The 20,631-nt window shown below is 34.9% G+C and overlaps 1 long non-coding RNA gene and 1 other non-coding gene across 2 annotated transcripts; one reads left to right on the top strand and one right to left on the bottom strand.

The window, feature by feature from the left end:
• Window positions 1-9,599: 9,599 nt before the first annotated feature.
• On the top strand, window positions 9,600-9,671 carry TRNAM-CAU (transfer RNA methionine (anticodon CAU)). The gene has a single exon. It is a non-coding gene; the product is annotated as a tRNA-Met (tRNA).
• Window positions 9,672-12,371: 2,700 nt separating this feature from the next.
• LOC131606845 (uncharacterized) lies at window positions 12,372-18,779 on the bottom strand. The gene is made up of 3 exons (XR_009285074.1): window positions 18,697-18,779; window positions 18,439-18,597; window positions 12,372-12,469 (listed from the first exon to the last, which is right to left on the bottom strand). It is a non-coding gene; the product is annotated as an uncharacterized LOC131606845 (long non-coding RNA).
• Window positions 18,780-20,631: the final 1,852 nt, after the last annotated feature.

The raw sequence follows: 20,631 nt of genomic DNA on the forward strand, positions 1-20,631 counted from the left end.
GGTCGTCTGTTGACTGTTTGAGCTGCTGACGGTGCGTCTGAGTGAATTGAAGTCTGAAAATTTGTGTGATGGTACTTTGAGATATATGGATGTCCATGAAATCCATTTGAGGTCTCAAAAACTTGTTTCTCCTGTAAAAACAAGAAAACCCTAGTCATGGACTGTTTGTGTAGGAGACAGTTAAGCGTACCTGATTTTTGTGCAGTGTTGAGTCTCTGCTAATCATGTGATATTCAGAAGACTTCTAGGACAAAAATCTTGGAATTTTGAATTGTAAAAGATTGATTTGATTGATGGTACAAAACACTGAGAATTGTACTGCCAGCAGTTTGACTGTCAACTGACTGTTCAGGTATTAATGTAGCAGTTAGAGTGAAAAATCAACAGTCAAAGTTAATTTTCTTTTTGTTGTTTTTTGTTTTATGTGAGAAATTAAAGTTTATTTACATGACTTGTTAAAAACACAGACATAATAAATAACTAATATTTACTGTACGCGAGCAAAATTACCGATAATAACCCTGAAAATCATTTAATGCACAGAAAAATGAATATTTGACTGGCAGAAAACACACAAAATATTATCTGAATAATTAAGCATCATTATGACAAATAGTACAACATTTAATACTGATAGTACAAATATTACATACTATATTGAACAGTACGACGAATAAACGGTACATTTAAGAAATAAGAAATACGGCAAATTTTAAGAATGACGATTAATAACCCATGCTACAAATAATAACATGTAGATGATTGGGAGTGCAAGCATCCCAGGTCCACAGTGTTCCGGGCTATGTAGACAGAAAAAAGACATGATCACCGTAGCAATGGTGATGACCATAAGAAAACACGTTTCCCACCACTTCGCCATTTTGTCGGGGAAGAAGAAAGGATGGATATGAAGTAGAAATTTGAGAGATGAGTTAGAATTTGATGTGAGATTTTTATGGAAAGATGAGAGGTATTTATAGAATGGAAAGAAGGATAGAGACGTTGGGGAATGAAGTGATTCTGTACAAAAGGAAAATTTGAGTGGAAGTAAGATTTGAAAGAAAGTGTATGATAGTGTTGGGAAAAAGAGAGATGTATAGAATAAAGTTAGGATTTGATTTTTTTGAAAAAGAGATTTGAAAAGATTTTGAAAATAATGGAATATAGTACAAAAATTAATGGGAAACAAAAGATAATAATAATCTACTTGTTACCAGTACAGTCTGAGTTTCCTGATTCTGCGCCTGCAAAAGATTTAACTCTGTACCAATTGTGTCAATACTATTTATCTGTAAATAAATAAATAGCATGTGTGAAGTAATAAACAGTATTTGGCGTTTGCGTAAGAATAAATTCAACTGCAAGCCAAAATACTGTATAAGAAAAATTCTAAAAACTAAGTATTTCACATGTCAGGATATTTATTGAAATAAAAATCCATGATTATATGAGACTCTTAATTTTTAGATTGGAGTTTTCTTGAAAAAAGATGCGGGCAAATTTTGGGGTATAACACATTCAAAATAAAAGACTGAGAAAAAACTCAGGATATTTACTTATTTATTACTCGTCCCTTCATTCTTGTGTGTTTGGAGACAGCAAATAAAAAATGTATGTGAGTGTCACTATTACATGTGTGACATGTGTTTCCTGCCATGATGATAACCTTAAGTACCATATTAGAATACTTGTGATATGTTATTTATTTGTTGAAATTGTTTTATGGCTTTTAGAAAGTCGAAAAGCCTCTAGGTGTCAAACTACTTTAAATTTTGTATATGTCTCAATATTTCTCTAAGTAATATCTCATGATTAGTTTTCTAGGTGTCTTTCCCGTTCAATGTTTCTTAAATATTTAATGTAGCATTTGTTGAAAAAGTTGATACACGGAAAATTTAACAATAGAATTAAGTAAAATAATTAGAATACTTTGTGATTATATGTATACGTATAATTTATCTTTTATAAATTTTATCACTCACCCTCTAAAATTTTACTTTACACATTTATGAAATTCGTATTTAAGGATAATAGTTAATGATTCAGACACAAAAATAAATTTAGGTTATAACATAATGTTGAAAACTCATTAAACCCATTTATCTTCAATATCATACTACAAATCTATATATTATATAAAAACTAAGGTTTAAATATGTACTTAACCTTGCAAATATTATTCTTTTTTGTTTTAATCCCTGTAAAATTTTTGTTTGACTAAACACTCTTCGAAATATTCTTTATTTTGCTTTTGCTTTTAGTTCGTTAGTATTAATCCCTATTTAGTTAATTTTTATTGTAATTTATCACGGTATTTTAAAAAACATTAGATTTTAGATTTTTCAATTTTAGTGACTTAAAGACAAAAATCAAATACTCGATATATTGCATAAATTAATATAAAATAAAAAGGATAAAAGGATATGTAGGGACAAAAACCAAACAAATAAATTAAATATACATGGACTTAAACCAAGTAGTTTTGTATTTGCAAGGTAAAATAACCAAATTAAGTCAATTATTATTCATTAACTTCATGTTAACGTCAGCGAAATATTAAATATGTTTAAATTTAAAGTCTAATCCAAATTTGAGTGGTGTTGGTGAGGGCATGTGGGCCCATACCAACAAGTCTAAGAATAAAAAATAGGTTAGATGAAAAAATTATCTATTTTATTTTTTTAAAACATATATTACTAAACAAAAATGATCTTACCGGTTTATCAGAACCTGAAGTAGGCCAGAAACTTTGTCTACAATGCTGGAATCAAGGAGGAGGGGGTGAACCTTCAAGGCACTCTGATGCTAAAGTCAGTGAAAGTGCAGAGATACGGGGGAGTGTTTTTAGGGATAAGATGTTGAATACCTGACCCTCTCAAGAATAGGTGACTTCCAGGAATTTTGCCTGAAAGAAGGGACGAGAAGCTCATGCTCGTCATCCTTGAAGGCTTCCCTGACACAGTGAAAACTAGCAATTGGTGCGTGCAGAGGTGTAGGTAAGGGCATTAGTGACTTAGATAGACTTGGAGCCAACTGACCACTCTTGATAAGCCGAGGAGCAGAAAGATGAAAACGCTTTTCCTTTGTCCCACAGATTGGGCCATGCTTAGCCATTGGACCAGTCTAAAACAGAAAATATTGTGTTCAAGATGTTTATATGAAAGTTGTTTCTTACGATTAAGTTTCTGTGATGAAAGAAAAAATTATCGTGGATACCAGATGATTAGTGTTACACTCAATAATGTACTTACAATAGATGTCGGCAAAAGCATTACACCAAGATAACATGAAATTTTAAAGGACTACTTAAAATACAAAGATTACTTGGAAAGTTAACAAGCGAATGAATGATATAGGTCTACGGATATGGAATGAAGCCCAAATGCTTTTAATCAAAAGGTTACATATTCATACTCTAAACTATAATATTAATATTAACTTCTTATTCCATTTCCCTTTTGTTTTTCTGATTTCACTTTTTCATTAAAATGTCTCGGAGTTATATATCTATGCGTGAGTTGTAGTTTCGTTCATTATAATGAACATACGTGTCATATATGAACACAGAAATAAAATTATTTGTGTAAGTTATGAAGCCATGTTCAATAAATTGAACGATACTTTATGTCTTAAGGTGCAATAATCAGTTATGTGTAGTAATATGCCCCTAAATGTTACCGCACTTTTAATTAAGGATATTAGTTTAAGTTCCAATAAGTGTTGATGAATTCAATGCGCAAATTGTTGTATATGTTGATACACGAGAAATGTCTATCTATGTTTCTTTAAAATATTACGAGAATTCTAACTACTGAAGGTTTTCTTATATAAAATATTTCATCTTTATTCACTTTTGACTGCTCACCCTTTATTATTTTTAAATGTTTAAGTGAAGTGCATTTTGTATGTTGGTTGTTAGTTATTCTAGAAATTGCATGATTATCGATAACCATAAAGGTGCATATAAATCAAAATGGTTCCTTACTCATTGTTATATGAATGAAAACTCTTTACTGAATGATTTTTTTTCATATTACCAATGCTCAATCTATTAATTTAATGAAAATCATAAATTTAATGTGAATCAGTGTGGTGCAGCGGAAGCGTGGTGGGCCCATAACCCACAAGTCCCTGGATCGAAACCAGGCTCTGATAAACTTTTTAAATGTATTTTTGTTTTATTCTACAAATCAAAATAGTTCATACAATGCAAGAGGTCTATGGTTAAATTTATTCTTCAAATTCTCAATATATTAGTATTGTAGACTTGAGAGTGATATAAAGGTAATATACATTCAAAATAAAATATTTATTTATTTATTACTCATCCCTTCGTTCTTGTGTGTTTGGAGACAGCAAATAAAAAATGTATGTGAGTGTCACTATTACATGTGTGACATGTGTTTCCTGCCATGATGATAACCTTAAGTACCATATTAGAATACTTGTGATATGTTATTTATTTGTTGAAATTGTTTTATGGCTTTTAGAAAGTTGAAAAGCCTCTAGGTGTCAAACTACTTTAAATTTTGTATATGTCTCAATATTTCTCTAAGTAATATCTCATGATTAGTTTTCTAGGTGTCTTTCCCGTTCAATGTTTCTTAAATATTTAATGTAGCATTTGTTGAAAAAGTTGATACACGAAAAATTTAACAATAGCATTAAGTAAAATAATTAGAATACTTTGTGATTATATGTATACGTATAATTTATCTTTCATAAATTTTATCACTCACCCTCTAAAATTTTACTTTACACATTTATGAAATTCGTATTTAAGGATAATAGTTAATGATTCAGACACAAAAATAAATTTAGGTTATAACATAATGTTGAAAACTCATTAAACCCATTTATCTTCAATATCATACTACAAATCTATAAATTATATAAAAACTAAGGTTTAAAGATGTACTTAACCTTGCAAATAATATCCTTTTTTGTTTTAATCCCTGGAAATTTTTTGTTTGGCTTAACACTCTTCGAAATATTCTTTATTTTTCTTTTGCTTTTAGTTCGTTAGTATTAATCCCTATTTAGTTAATTTTTATTGTAATTTATCACGGTATTTTAAAAAACATTAGATTTTAGATTTTTCAATTTTAGTGACTTAAAGACAAAAATCAAATACTCGATATATTGCATAAATTAATATAAAATAAAAAGGATAAAAAGATATGTAGGGACAAAAACCAAACAAATAAATTAAATATACATGGACTTAAACCAAGTAGTTTTGTATTTGCAAGGTAAAATAACCAAATTAAGTCAATTATTATTCATTAACTTCATGTTAACGTCAGCGAAATAATAAATATGTTTAAATTTAAAGTCTAATCCAAATTTGAGTGGTGTTGGTGAGGGCATGTGGGCCCATTACCAACAAGTCTAAGAATAAAAAATAGGTTAGATGAAAAAATTATCTATTTTATTTTTTAAAAACATATATTACTAAACAAAAATGATCTTACCGGTTTATCAGAACCTGAAGTGGGCCAGAGACTTCGTCTACAATGCTGGAATCAAGGAGGAGGGGGTGAACCTTCAAGGCACTCTGATGCTAAAGTCAGTGAAAGTGCAGAGATACGGGGGAGTGTTTTTAGGGATAAGATGTTGAATACCTGACCCTCTCAAGAATAGGTGACTTCCAGGAATTCTGCCTGAAAGAAGGGACGAGAAGCTCATGCTCGTCATCCTTGAAGGCTTCCCTGACACAATGGAAAGTAGCAATTGGTGCGTGCAGAGGTGTAGGTAAGGGCATTAGTGATTTAGATAGACTTGGAGCCAACTGACCACTCTTGATAAGTCGAGGAGCAGAAAGAGGAAAACGCTTTTCCTTTGTCCCACAGATTGGGCCATGCTTAGCCATTGGACCAGTCTAAAACAGAAAATATTGTGTTCAAGATGTTTATATGAAAGTTGTTTCTTACGATTAAGTTTCTGTGATGAAAGAAAAAATTATCGTGGATACCAGATAATTAGTGTTACACTCAATAATGTACTCACAATAGATGTCGGCAAAAGCATTACACCAAGATAACATGAAATTTTAAAGGACTACTTAAGATACAAAGATTACTTGGAAAGTTAACAAGCGAATGAATGATATAGGTCTACGGATATGGAATGAAACCCAAATGCTTTTAATCAAAAGGTTACATATTCATACTCTAAACTATAATATTAATATTAATTTCTTATGCCATTTCCCTTTTGTTTTTCTGATTTCACTTTTTCATTAAAATGTCTCGGAGTTATATATCTATGCGTGAGTTGTAGTTTCGTTCATTATAATGAACATACGTGTCATATATGAACACAGAAATAAAATTATTTGTGTAAGTTATGAAGCCATGTTCAATAAATTGAACGATACTTTATGTCTTAAGGTGCAATAATCAGTTATGTGTAGTAATATGCCCCTAAATGTTACCGCACTTTTAATTAAGGATATTAGTTTAAGTTCCAATGCGTGTTGATGAATTCAATGTGCAAATTGTTGTATATGTTGATACAAGAGAAATGTCTATCTATGTTTCTTTAAAATATCACGAGAATTCTAACTACTGAAGGTTTTCTTATATAAAATATTTCATCTTTATTCACTTTTGACTGCTCACCCTTTATTATTTTTAAATGTTTAAGTGAAGTGCATTTTGTATGTTGGTTGTTAGTTATTCTAGAAATTGCATGATTATCGATAACCATAAAGGTGCATATAAATCAAAATGGTTCCTTACTCATTGTTATATGAATGAAAACTCTTTACTGAATGATTTTTTTTCATATTACCAATGCTCAATCTATTAATTTAATGAAAATCATAAATTTAATGTGAATCAGAGTGGCGCAGCGGAAGCGTGGTGGGCCCATAACCCATAGGTCCCTGGATTGAAACCAGGCTTTGATAAACTTTTTAAATGTATTTTTGTTTTATTCTACAAATCAAAATAGTTCATACAATGCAAGAGGTCTATGGTTAAATTTATTCTTCAAAGTCTCAATATATTAGTATTGTAGACTTGAGAGTGATATAAAGGTAATATACATTCAAAATAAAATATTTATTTATTTATTACTCATCCCTTCGTTCTTGTGTGTTTGGAGACAGCAAATAAAAAATGTATGTGAGTGTCACTATTACATGTGTGACATGTGTTTCCTGCCATGATGATAACCTTAAGTACCATATTAGAATACTTGTGATATGTTATTTATTTGTTGAAATTTTTTTATGGCTTTTAGAAAGTTGAAAAGCCTCTAGGTGTCAAACTACTTTAAATTTTGTATATGTCTCAATATTTCTCTAAGTAATATCTCATGATTAGTTTTCTAGGTGTCTTTCCCGTTCAATGTTTCTTAAATATTTAATGTAGCATTTGTTGAAAAAGTTGATACACGAAAAATTTAACAATAGCATTAAGTAAAATAATTAGAATACTTTGTGATTATATGTATACGTATAATTTATCTTTCATAAATTTTATCACTCACCCTCTAAAATTTTACTTTACACATTTATGAAATTCGTATTTAAGGATAATAGTTAATGATTCAGACACAAAAATAAATTTAGGTTATAACATAATGTTGAAAACTCATTAAACCCATTTATCTTCAATATCATACTACAAATCTATAAATTATATAAAAACTAAGGTTTAAAGATGTACTTAACCTTGCAAATAATATCCTTTTTTGTTTTAATCCCTGGAAATTTTTTGTTTGGCTTAACACTCTTCGAAATATTCTTTATTTTTCTTTTGCTTTTAGTTCGTTAGTATTAATCCCTATTTAGTTAATTTTTATTGTAATTTATCACGGTATTTTAAAAAACATTAGATTTTAGATTTTTCAATTTTAGTGACTTAAAGACAAAAATCAAATACTCGATATATTGCATAAATTAATATAAAATAAAAAGGATAAAAAGATATGTAGGGACAAAAACCAAACAAATAAATTAAATATACATGGACTTAAACCAAGTAGTTTTGTATTTGCAAGGTAAAATAACCAAATTAAGTCAATTATTATTCATTAACTTCATGTTAACGTCAGCGAAATAATAAATATGTTTAAATTTAAAGTCTAATCCAAATTTGAGTGGTGTTGGTGAGGGCATGTGGGCCCATTACCAACAAGTCTAAGAATAAAAAATAGGTTAGATGAAAAAATTATCTATTTTATTTTTTAAAAACATATATTACTAAACAAAAATGATCTTACCGGTTTATCAGAACCTGAAGTGGGCCAGAGACTTCGTCTACAATGCTGGAATCAAGGAGGAGGGGGTGAACCTTCAAGGCACTCTGATGCTAAAGTCAGTGAAAGTGCAGAGATACGGGGGAGTGTTTTTAGGGATAAGATGTTGAATACCTGACCCTCTCAAGAATAGGTGACTTCCAGGAATTCTGCCTGAAAGAAGGGACGAGAAGCTCATGCTCGTCATCCTTGAAGGCTTCCCTGACACAGTGGAAAGTAGCAATTGGTGCGTGCAGAGGTGTAGGTAAGGGCATTAGTGATTTAGATAGACTTGGAGCCAACTGACCACTCTTGATAAGTCGAGGAGCAGAAAGAGGAAAACGCTTTTCCTTTGTCCCACAGATTGGGCCATGCTTAGCCATTGGACCAGTCTAAAACAGAAAATATTGTGTTCAAGATGTTTATATGAAAGTTGTTTCTTACGATTAAGTTTCTGTGATGAAAGAAAAAATTATCGTGGATACCAGATAATTAGTGTTACACTCAATAATGTACTCACAATAGATGTCGGCAAAAGCATTACACCAAGATAACATGAAATTTTAAAGGACTACTTAAAATACAAAGATTACTTGGAAAGTTAACAAGCGAATGAATGATATAGGTCTACGGATATGGAATGAAACCCAAATGCTTTTAATCAAAAGGTTACATATTCATACTCTAAACTATAATATTAATATTAATTTCTTATGCCATTTCCCTTTTGTTTTTCTGATTTCACTTTTTCATTAAAATGTCTCGGAGTTATATATCTATGCGTGAGTTGTAGTTTCGTTCATTATAATGAACATACGTGTCATATATGAACACAGAAATAAAATTATTTGTGTAAGTTATGAAGCCATGTTCAATAAATTGAACGATACTTTATGTCTTAAGGTGCAATAATCAGTTATGTGTAGTAATATGCCCCTAAATGTTACCGCACTTTTAATTAAGGATATTAGTTTAAGTTCCAATGCGTGTTGATGAATTCAATGTGCAAATTGTTGTATATGTTGATACACGAGAAATGTCTATCTATGTTTCTTTAAAATATCACGAGAATTCTAACTACTGAAGGTTTTCTTATATAAAATATTTCATCTTTATTCACTTTTGACTGCTCACCCTTTATTATTTTTAAATGTTTAAGTGAAGTGCATTTTGTATGTTGGTTGTTAGTTATTCTAGAAATTGCATGATTATCGATAACCATAAAGGTGCATATAAATCAAAATGGTTCCTTACTCATTGTTATATGAATGAAAACTCTTTACTGAATGATTTTTTTTCATATTACCAATGCTCAATCTATTAATTTAATGAAAATCATAAATTTAATGTGAATCAGAGTGGCGCAGCGGAAGCGTGGTGGGCCCATAACCCATAGGTCCCTGGATCGAAACCAGGCTTTGATAAACTTTTTAAATGTATTTTTGTTTTATTCTACAAATCAAAATAGTTCATACAATGCAAGAGGTCTATGGTTAAATTTATTCTTCAAATTCTCAATATATTAGTATTGTAGACTTGAGAGTGATATAAAGGTAATATACATTCAAAATAAAATATTTATTTATTTATTACTCATCCCTTCGTTCTTGTGTGTTTGGAGACAGCAAATAAAAAATGTATGTGAGTGTCACTATTACATGTGTGACATGTGTTTCCTGCCATGATGATAACCTTAAGTATCATATTAGAATACTTGTGATATGTTATTTATTTGTTGAAATTTTTTTATGGCTTTTAGAAAGTTGAAAAGCCTCTAGGTGTCAAACTACTTTAAATTTTGTATATGTCTCAATATTTCTCTAAGTAATATCTCATGATTAGTTTTCTAGGTGTCTTTCCCGTTCAATGTTTCTTAAATATTTAATGTAGCATTTGTTGAAAAAGTTGATACACGAAAAATTTAACAATAGCATTAAGTAAAATAATTAGAATACTTTGTGATTATATGTATACGTATAATTTATCTTTCATAAATTTTATCACTCACCCTCTAAAATTTTACTTTACACATTTATGAAATTCGTATTTAAGGATAATAGTTAATGATTCAGACACAAAAATAAATTTAGGTTATAACATAATGTTGAAAACTCATTAAACCCATTTATCTTCAATATCATACTACAAATCTATATATTATATAAAAACTAAGGTTTAAAGATGTACTTAACCTTGCAAATAATATCCTTTTTTGTTTTAATCCCTGGAAATTTTTTGTTTGGCTTAACACTCTTCGAAATATTCTTTATTTTTCTTTTGCTTTTAGTTCGTTAGTATTAATCCCTATTTAGTTAATTTTTATTGTAATTTATCACGGTATTTTAAAAAACATTAGATTTTAGATTTTTCAATTTTAGTGACTTAAAGACAAAAATCAAATACTCGATATATTGCATAAATTAATATAAAATAAAAAGGATAAAAAGATATGTAGGGACAAAAACCAAACAAATAAATTAAATATACATGGACTTAAACCAAGTAGTTTTGTATTTGCAAGGTAAAATAACCAAATTAAGTCAATTATTATTCATTAACTTCATGTTAACGTCAGCGAAATAATAAATATGTTTAAATTTAAAGTCTAATCCAAATTTGAGTGGTGTTGGTGAGGGCATGTGGGCCCATTACCAACAAGTCTAAGAATAAAAAATAGGTTAGATGAAAAAATTATCTATTTTATTTTTTAAAAACATATATTACTAAACAAAAATGATCTTACCGGTTTATCAGAACCTGAAGTGGGCCAGAGACTTCGTCTACAATGCTGGAATCAAGGAGGAGGGGGTGAACCTTCAAGGCACTCTGATGCTAAAGTCAGTGAAAGTGCAGAGATACGGGGGAGTGTTTTTAGGGATAAAATGTTGAATACCTGACCCTCTCAAGAATAGGTGACTTCCAGGAATTCTGCCTGAAAGAAGGGACGAGAAGCTCATGCTCGTCATCCTTGAAGGCTTCCCTGACACAGTGAAAACTAGCAATTGGTGCATGCAGAGGTGTAGGTAAAGGCATTAGTGATTTAGATAGACTTGGAGCCAACTGACCACTCTTGATAAGTCGAGGAGCAGAAAGAGGAAAACGCTTTTCCTTTGTCCCACAGATTGGGCCATGCTTAGCCATTGGACCAGTCTAAAACAGAAAATATTGTGTTCAAGATGTTTATATGAAAGTTGTTTCTTACGATTAAGTTTATGTGATGAAAGAAAAAATTATCGTGGATACCAGATGATTAGTGTTACACTCAATAATGTACTTACAATAGATGTCGGCAAAAGCATTACACCAAGATAACATGAAATTTTAAAGGACTACTTAAAATACAAAGATTACTTGGAAAGTTAACAAGCGAATGAATGATATAGGTCTACAGATATGGAATGAAACCCAAATGCTTTTAATCAAAAGGTTACATATTCATACTCTAAACTATAATATTAATATTAATTTCTTATGCCATTTCCCTTTTGTTTTTCTGATTTCACTTTTTCATTAAAATGTCTCGGAGTTATATATCTATGCGTGAGTTGTAGTTTCGTTCATTATAATGAACATACGTGTCATATATGAACACAGAAATAAAATTATTTGTGTAAGTTATGAAGCCATGTTCAATAAATTGAACGATACTTTATGTCTTAAGGTGCAATAATCAGTTATGTGTAGTAATATGCCCCTAAATGTTACCGCACTTTTAATTAAGGATATTAGTTTAAGTTCCAATGCGTGTTGATGAATTCAATGCGCAAATTGTTGTATATGTTGATACACGAGAAATGTCTATCTATGTTTCTTTAAAATATTACGAGAATTCTAACTATTGAAGGTTTTCTTATATAAAATATTTCATCTTTATTCACTTTTGACTGCTCACCCTTTATTATTTTTAAATGTTTAAGTGAAGTGCATTTTGTATGTTGGTTGTTAGTTATTCTAGAAATTGCATGATTATCTGTAACAACCCATACATAACTGACTAGTATATTATGCATGAAACGTTAAAATTGATATTGAGTACATACAAAAGCTATAGATATAGAAAGATCCATATAAAATACAACATGAAATTCTAATAAGAATTACAAAACATGTGTCTTCAATGGATCTGCACAGCGGAAAATGAGATCTGACGAGGTATTCGAGCCAACACCACTTCAAGCCATAAATCCGAACCTGCTATCTGCCAAAAGCTACTAAACTGCACCTGAAAAAAAATATAAGTTGATTGGGGTGAGATTACTAAATCTCAGTGAGTCCTCCTATCCTATGGGTCCACTCGGATCTACAGGGTACATGCATCAAAACCGAATCCACCATTGATTCGGGGTTATCCTCACATCCGGTACAAGTACGGAGAAAACAAGGAATCGTCCACCATAGGACTCATCATATCACAGGTATGTCAGAAACAAGTATGCAAAACTCGTATCCATATACGGGGAATCAAGAAGTGTAATAAACCTCGGCTAGATTATGGAACGAACGCACCCTCGATGAGTCCACCCATGCCTAGTGTCAAGGGACTTGTACAAGCTCACTGCAAGATGGTTAAACGGGTTCGCACAAGCCTAAGTGGCCGCGAGATGACATTAGCCTAAATGGCGTCATTGTCCCATTAACCTTCTTTACGCAAGTGGGTTACGCCGAGTACAAACCGCCACCTTGACGCATGGTCCCACCGGGCGAAAGCCTAGTATTAGTCTACATGACTTTACTAGAGGTGAGTTACAATCATTATGTAATAGCCTACATGGCCACATAACCCCACCATACCGAGCACGCAAGTGTGTCAACGTCAATGAGTATAAGCCCCTCACGGCACTCACGAGCACACTACAACGGTAGCTCAGGTGTGCGACCTCTGATCATAACATCGGGCTATTCCACGGACCACATGATCCAGGATAATACCTTACATCATAGTAACAGGTATATCCCAACCTAGCCCCCGACCACTTCGATTCAAGCATACGTACACGCATCAAGTGTAATATCATAATACAAACCAATCCGAATGTTTAACCAAAACATTGGATATTAATATAGATCCATACTTATCTCATCAAGGTATTCAAAATCAATCACAATTGAATAGACAAGGATTTATGGAATAAACTTATCCAACATTATGTATAATATTCCACATAAACAAAATGAATGGAATTATCGGTAATGTGTGTCATAAAACACCACTCTTCAGACATTCATATGCATATTAATAATTAAGGAGGGGTCCGATTACGATTAGAATCCGAAACTGCCCTCAGGGGAAGGAAAAATAAAATTCCGCCCAGCACTCGCCGCTTAGCGGCCTGCAAGCGGGCTTTCTAGTGGCGAACCTCAACTGTTTCCCCGCTTAGCGGTCTCACGTCCGCTTAGCGGGCTCGCGATTTTTATTTTTCTTCACAAACAGCATCCTCCGCTCAGCGGGCAGACTGGGTCCGCTCAGCAGAACCGCGAATTTCTGGAAAAATGCTCTGCATCCGCTAAGCGGCCTTAGCCCGCTTAGCGGTCCATAGCAGAACCAGAAAAATGCAGAACGCACCAGTTCCGCTATGGGTACTTTAACCCTTCTATCTCACCTGCATGTACGGAAGAACAACAAGTACAACATATTTGCAACATAAATATGGAGTATAAATCATCAAAGGCACATTAGCATCAATGATCATGGATTATCACTCAAAAATCCCTAAACCCCAACATGCAAATTACCACAAATTCCCCCAAGCCTCTAACTAAGGACTCACCATGGATTTAATGGGGGTTATGAGAATACTCTTGCTGCCATTGAACTCTCTCTTTGACCAACACTTCACCTCTAATATGATCAAACCCGTAACCACTCTTGTACTCACTTTCAGCATCAATCATCAATCTTCAAATGCGTTTATCTCCACCAATAAACAAGCTATGAACGCGAACCATAGGTGCAAACCGAAGAGAAATTCGTTAGCTTTCCAATGGGACCAGAATCGTTACGATCGGAGTTACGAGTTGGGAGATATACCTGATTTAGTGGAGGCTGCCATTGGAATACGAAAATGAAACTTGAATGGAGATGCAAAGCTTCTTCTACTTCTCTTTCCACTTCTCTCTTCACAAATTCTGAGTTTGGAATAATGTGTCTCTAACTAAGCAATCATGTGCCATGCAATATAAGGTTAAGGTCCATAATACCCTCTAACTAAGTCATATTTACACCACTGCCACTTAGTTAGTTTCTAACCAATTCCTTTTGGTTTTAACTAATCCACTCACCATCTTAGTCACTTATAATGTATATAAATAATCATGCTTACACAAATATGGGGTATTACATTCTCCCCCCCTTAATTAGAATTCGTCCTCGAATTCCTTCTGTTCACCATGAAAACCAACCACTCATATCTATCTAATCAAGGGAAAGAATGTTACTTACATTCCTCTCTAGATAATCTCACTACTCTGTCTGAGGGTCATTCCATACGAAGAAACACAATATGCCAAAATACTTGCGTCCCACTATACATGATTAGAACCTTAACTCTCAAGCAACACGTCTATTCAGGTACTTCGTCTTGACATATATTTGGTATAAGACCTTTCCAAGGTCCTCGACCTCCACTGCTCTGCACTGGATTTCCATAACTTCAAAAACTCTAATAATCCACTCAGCTCTTTGAATTACTTCCCGTTTGAGGATTATTGCCACAACGTCACTTACGCGATAACACTTCAAATTATTCTCCACAAAGGTACATACAACGACGTTAGGCGTTAGCCAGATGTCTGGGTTTTAACTTCTGGTTCCCAAAGTCTTAGGATGATTGTCTCAAGTTTACCCCTTACTTATACAACTGAATCTCCTTACTTAAACCCTTACTCAAGTTTAGACATAACAACTGTCACCGTAAACCGCAAAGGGGTAACATCTTGCAATTATAGCCTTGACACTCGACAACTTCACATAAGATTCTACTGATGAGAGGTGAAACTCAACAGCTGACCTGTAACCGTTGTCCAAGTCTTCCTGCACGATCATAGTACACAAGACACAACCACAAAGAACTTACGTCAATTGCAATCCTTCACTTGCCTTTAGCATTTCAATGGTCACGATACTCAGTCCAACCCTTGTGACTTACAAGCTAAACTGATGACCTACGAACATCGGACCGCATGCCATCCACAAAACGTATTCCCAAGCCGGTCCATTGACAACACCTCTCGAGTTTATGGTGATCCTTGAGAGTCTGGAATGAACGAAACGCTGCTTCGACAATTTCCCTTAGGAAGATACTTTCATCTCAACATAAAATCCTACAAATAGTTCGTTCGTTCTTACCTCAGACTTATCTGATTCTTCCTCGATCCGTTGCGCTACTCTGATTCCAACAATTTACACACACCTTGAAATCCTCTGAGTCACGTTATATCCATAATTCACTTAGTTCCCATTAATACACAATAATTTCTTATCTACAGTCGTCCAATTACAACACGTGCCAGAACTCCATATACATCCATCGTCGACTACTACTCCTCAAAGTTGAGTACTCTCCAGAATCAAGTTTCTACTTACTCTGCCATTCCATATTAGTTCATCTACCACAACTTAGGCTCACGTTTCGATCTACGTACATTGAAACCCAAATACTCACTGACTTAGAGTTTCGTCCTTGTCACTGATTTCCACAATGTACAACTACTATGTTTGTCATTCCAACAAATCTTGTTGCTCAACTGGTATATCGAACCCTTCACGACGTACTGCAGCTCATGATAACTCTAGCAGTTCTACACAACTTCTACCCAACCATACACCTTCATTCTCTTAGCGTAATATTACCTTTGATAACTCGTGCGACTTACTGATATAAAAATACTCCCATAGCCACACTCCATTCACACAGTCATCTAATGTCTGTTCCACCTCTGAATCAGACATTAAACTGACTTCCTCGGCGGCTGCATCCTTCATTGCGGTGCTTCTAACAGTCAGAGTGTAGCCACAATGTAAGAAATTGCACTTTGCACTTCGAACATCTCTCTTATAAACTCCTTAGCAGTTCTCAAACCAAAATGTCCATGCTCTACCAAGATTAACACTTCTCCACTCAGAGTATCTAGCAATACCTTACCAGACACATCACACATCGAGCCGATCCAAGATACAATTCGCATATTCCATCACCGGTCACTAATGGTACATGATAGCCACTCGCTATGATGACCAGGATATCATGACCACACATGAGTCCCACTCTAGACACTCATGCAAAATTGCCAACTTAACACTTCACGAAACGAGAACGTCCCCAAGGTACAATGTAACACCCCATACATAACTGACTAATATATTATGCATGAAACGTTAAATTGATACTGAGTACATACAAAAGCTTTAGATATAGAAAGATCCATAATACAATACAACATGAAATCCTATTAATAATTACAAAACATGTGTCTTCAATGGATCTGCACAGCGGAAAAGAGATCTGACGAGGTCTCCGAGCCAACACCACTTCCAAGTCTTCAGTCCGAACCTGCTTCTGACCAAAAGCTACTAAACCACACCTGAAAAAAATATAAGTTGATTGGGGTGAGATTACTAAATCTCAGTGAGTCCTCCTATCCTATGGGTCCACTCGGATCTACAGGGTACATGCATCAAAACCGAATCCACCATTGATTCGGGGTTATCCTCACATCCGGTACAAGTACGAAGAAAACAAGGAATCATCCACCATTGGACGATTAATGCAGATATGCAATTATATAAGAAACCAAGTATGCAAAACCCGCATCCATATACGGGGAATCCAGAAACGCGTTAATGCCTCGACTAGGTTATAAAAACACACCCTCGATGAATCACGCCCATGCCTCTTGTCAAGAGACTTGTACAAGCACACCGCAAGATGATTAGACGGGTTCGCACAAGCCTAAATGGCTGCGAGATGACCTTAGCCTAATTGGCGTCATTGTCCCATTAACCATCTTCACGCACATGTGTTAACGCCGAGTACAATACGCCATCTTGACACATGGGTCCATCGGGCGAAAGCCTAGTGATGTAGCCTACATGGCACCACTAGAGATGGTTTACCTGTTATGCGTAGGCCTACTTGGCCGCACAAAGCTATCATACCGAGCACGCAAGTGTGTTAACGCCAAGTGGGAAATGCCTCAAGACCCTCACAAGCACACTGCAACGGTAGCTCAGGTGTGAGCCCAAGATCACATGATCGGGGCTGTCCCATTGGTCTCAAAGCTTGGGATGTAACGTAACCTAGCCCCCGGCCCGTTTCGATTCAAGCATACACACATATCAAGCGCCAAATCACACAAGCGCACAATCCCAATTGTTTAGCCAAAACAACGGGCATTAACAAGATATTCACATCTCATCACAACATAGCATTCGTATTTAAACATAATATAGCAATTAAGTGCAATGAGATTAATCCATTCTAATCATGAATGATCCACATATTAAAAATAACATATCCATGATCATTAACATCATTAACATGTTTAATTATAATTTAAACAAGTCTCACACAACTAAGGAGGCGTTCGGTTCTCTATTCGGAACATAACTGCTCTCGGGGGAATTAGTAATGTAAAATCTCGCCCGACGAGGTTCACTAAGTAGGGTTCCAATATTATTAAATCACACATTCTGATTTGGGGACCAATTTAATTAGAAAGTACACGTCGCTAGCTTTCCAACGATATAAAGTTTGCGTAATTCCGATACCCGAGCCGAAAGTTACGAATTTCCGAAGTTTGCTGATTTTTCCCCCCTGCGCCCAGGGTATCCGATTACCCAGAGTCCAGTAACCGATTACTGGCTCTAAAACAACCCAGAATTGCATTTTTAACAGCGTAATCGGTTACCCAAAGACCCGTAACCGATTACTCTGCATCAGAATATGTTTTTCAGCATTTTAAGGGTTCTAAATCCATTCTAACTTTAATCCAAACACTTCTAACATCCCAATATCATTCCAAAAGAGTGCATTATCGATTATTAGTAGAAACAACATGGAACACAAGCACACTATCAACATGCAATATAGTTTAATCAGCAAAGAACATATATCATGCATCAAGTGTATCTCACCCTAGCCCCATAACATACAATTTCCCAATTTCTACCCAAGTTGCTATCTAAGGACTCACATTGGATTAATAGAGCTTTAGATGATGAACATGCTGCAATTGAGTTCCTATCTTGATCAAAACTCCAACTCCAAACTCATCAAACCCGTAGCCCATTCTTCATCACATTCAGCATGCATGTCCCAACTTCAAACTCGTTTTTCTCCTTCAAAACAGAAGCTATAAATGTGAACCATAGGTGCAAATCGAAGAGAAATTCGTTAGCTTTCCAATGGGACCAGAATCGTTACGATCGGAGTTACGAGTTGAGAGATATACCTGATTTAGTGGAGGCTGTACCCAAGGTGCGAAAATGGAATTGATGAACATAACTTCCTCCTTTCTCTCTTGCTCCAAATTCTGAATTGTGAAACAAAAATGAATAGCATGCACCCAAACAAGGCCTTATATCATGCAACATTACTCAAGGTCCATTATGTCCTCTAACTTGTTCATATTTACAACAATGCCATGTAGTCATATTCTAACTATGCCATTAGATTCTAACCATTCCAAATGAAACTTTCTCTTAATAATCCTTCTTAGATTAATATAATCCAATATCAATATGCCTTCTAATCATCACTTAACCAATTAAATAATAATTATCGGGTTTAGAGAGTCAGGGTATTACATACAATCTGATACTAACTCACGCGATCACGATCATTCAGAGTCTCCATACGTATAGTATCGGATCTTGATCCATCCCACTATCGCCTGTCTAGTTATTCCTCTACTATCGAGCGCGACGTATGGATCCTTATCTCACATACTTTATGAGAGTCTGGATCTGTGTCTCAGGAGTGCCAAATCAGAATTCTACCTTGAGCTTCAGATCACCTTCGTCCCACACATGTCGGAAAAAGATGGCTCACGCATCTTTGTGCACGGTAGCGATACTGTGGCATCATACCCGTCTGGTAGTACCAACATGGTGGTCTAACTCCGAGGCCATGTATCCTGGTAAACTACCTCAGTGGCGTATAATGACCCCCACGAGTATCCTACTGTCACAACCGACCAGTGTCTGAACAGGCTTCCAATAGGCTCACCGTTCCTCAAGTCCTTCGAATCACACTCCTCAGGATGCTAAAACCTGAGAGTGCTACACACCAAGGTTTACTTACTAGGAAAGCCAAAACGCCAAGCACGAAGATTTGAAGTTCAACTTCGGATTGCCATGCAGTGCATGAGATTCCAAGGATAATTCAGTCCAGATAGGAATACTATGGTTCCTAACAACCAACTCAACTGCGATCATCCTACTGACGTTCCAGATAGATCTCAGTTCTTACTCGCCTGAACGCCCAACGCCAAGCGTAGTTCTATGGCTTCACTCGGGGTCAGACAAACAACAACTAACAAGAACTTAGGTCACTGCATTTCACGCTTCTACATCATTTCATATTCCATCTAGCGTAGTTCTAGAACTTAAATACAAAATGATAAGAATAGAAATACACATCCTCTTCTACCGACTGGTATTCAAGCTTCGCCCAATCGTAAGTTACCACATCCGCACCTTCCATCAACCTTTACTAGGAAACCACTCTCGCTTAGGGTACGTCAAGTTGAATCAGGGTCTAATACTCCGCCCTCCAATTACTATCCGTACCAGCGCAATCAGAAAGGTCTAACTCTTCTATCCGCATTTCCAGGGGTCATTTTGTCCTATCAGCTCATCAGTCGCACTTAACACCGGTAGCATCATCAGTACTGAATCCTACTAAATCCCAGCTCAACACCTTCGGAGAATCTCACTTACAAGGCTCTTTCTCAATCCTGTCTGGATTTCCCTTGCTATTACCAAGACTTAGAGAAGGTTCCACTCCGTCCAATCAAAATCCTGGGGGTTCCAGTTGTCTCGATCCACATCTTTGCGTCAAACGCTCCTCCTAAATCTGACAACTCCAAGATCCCTTCAACTTACGTCGTCCAATAAATCTAGCTTCCATATACAATTCACCACCCAACTAATCCTTGCTACTTGGGTTCACGACACTTACAGGTTTACGAGTCCTCGTGGCAGCCCTGCCGTAATTCTACTGTCTCACACTCAGTCGATGAGTTGATCAAGTTCAACAACTGAATGAGATTTCAGTAAAATCAGGCTAGCAACGCACACTTGAGAGGAGTAAAAGGAATTGCTAGTGATGTCTCATGGCTCGGCCGAGAATCGACCTGCTCTGATACCAACTGTAACAACCCATA

The sequence above is a fragment of the Vicia villosa genome, linkage group LG5 (genome assembly GCF_029867415.1).
Source record: "Vicia villosa cultivar HV-30 ecotype Madison, WI linkage group LG5, Vvil1.0, whole genome shotgun sequence".
In the NCBI taxonomy this organism is placed as follows: domain Eukaryota; kingdom Viridiplantae; phylum Streptophyta; class Magnoliopsida; order Fabales; family Fabaceae; genus Vicia; species Vicia villosa.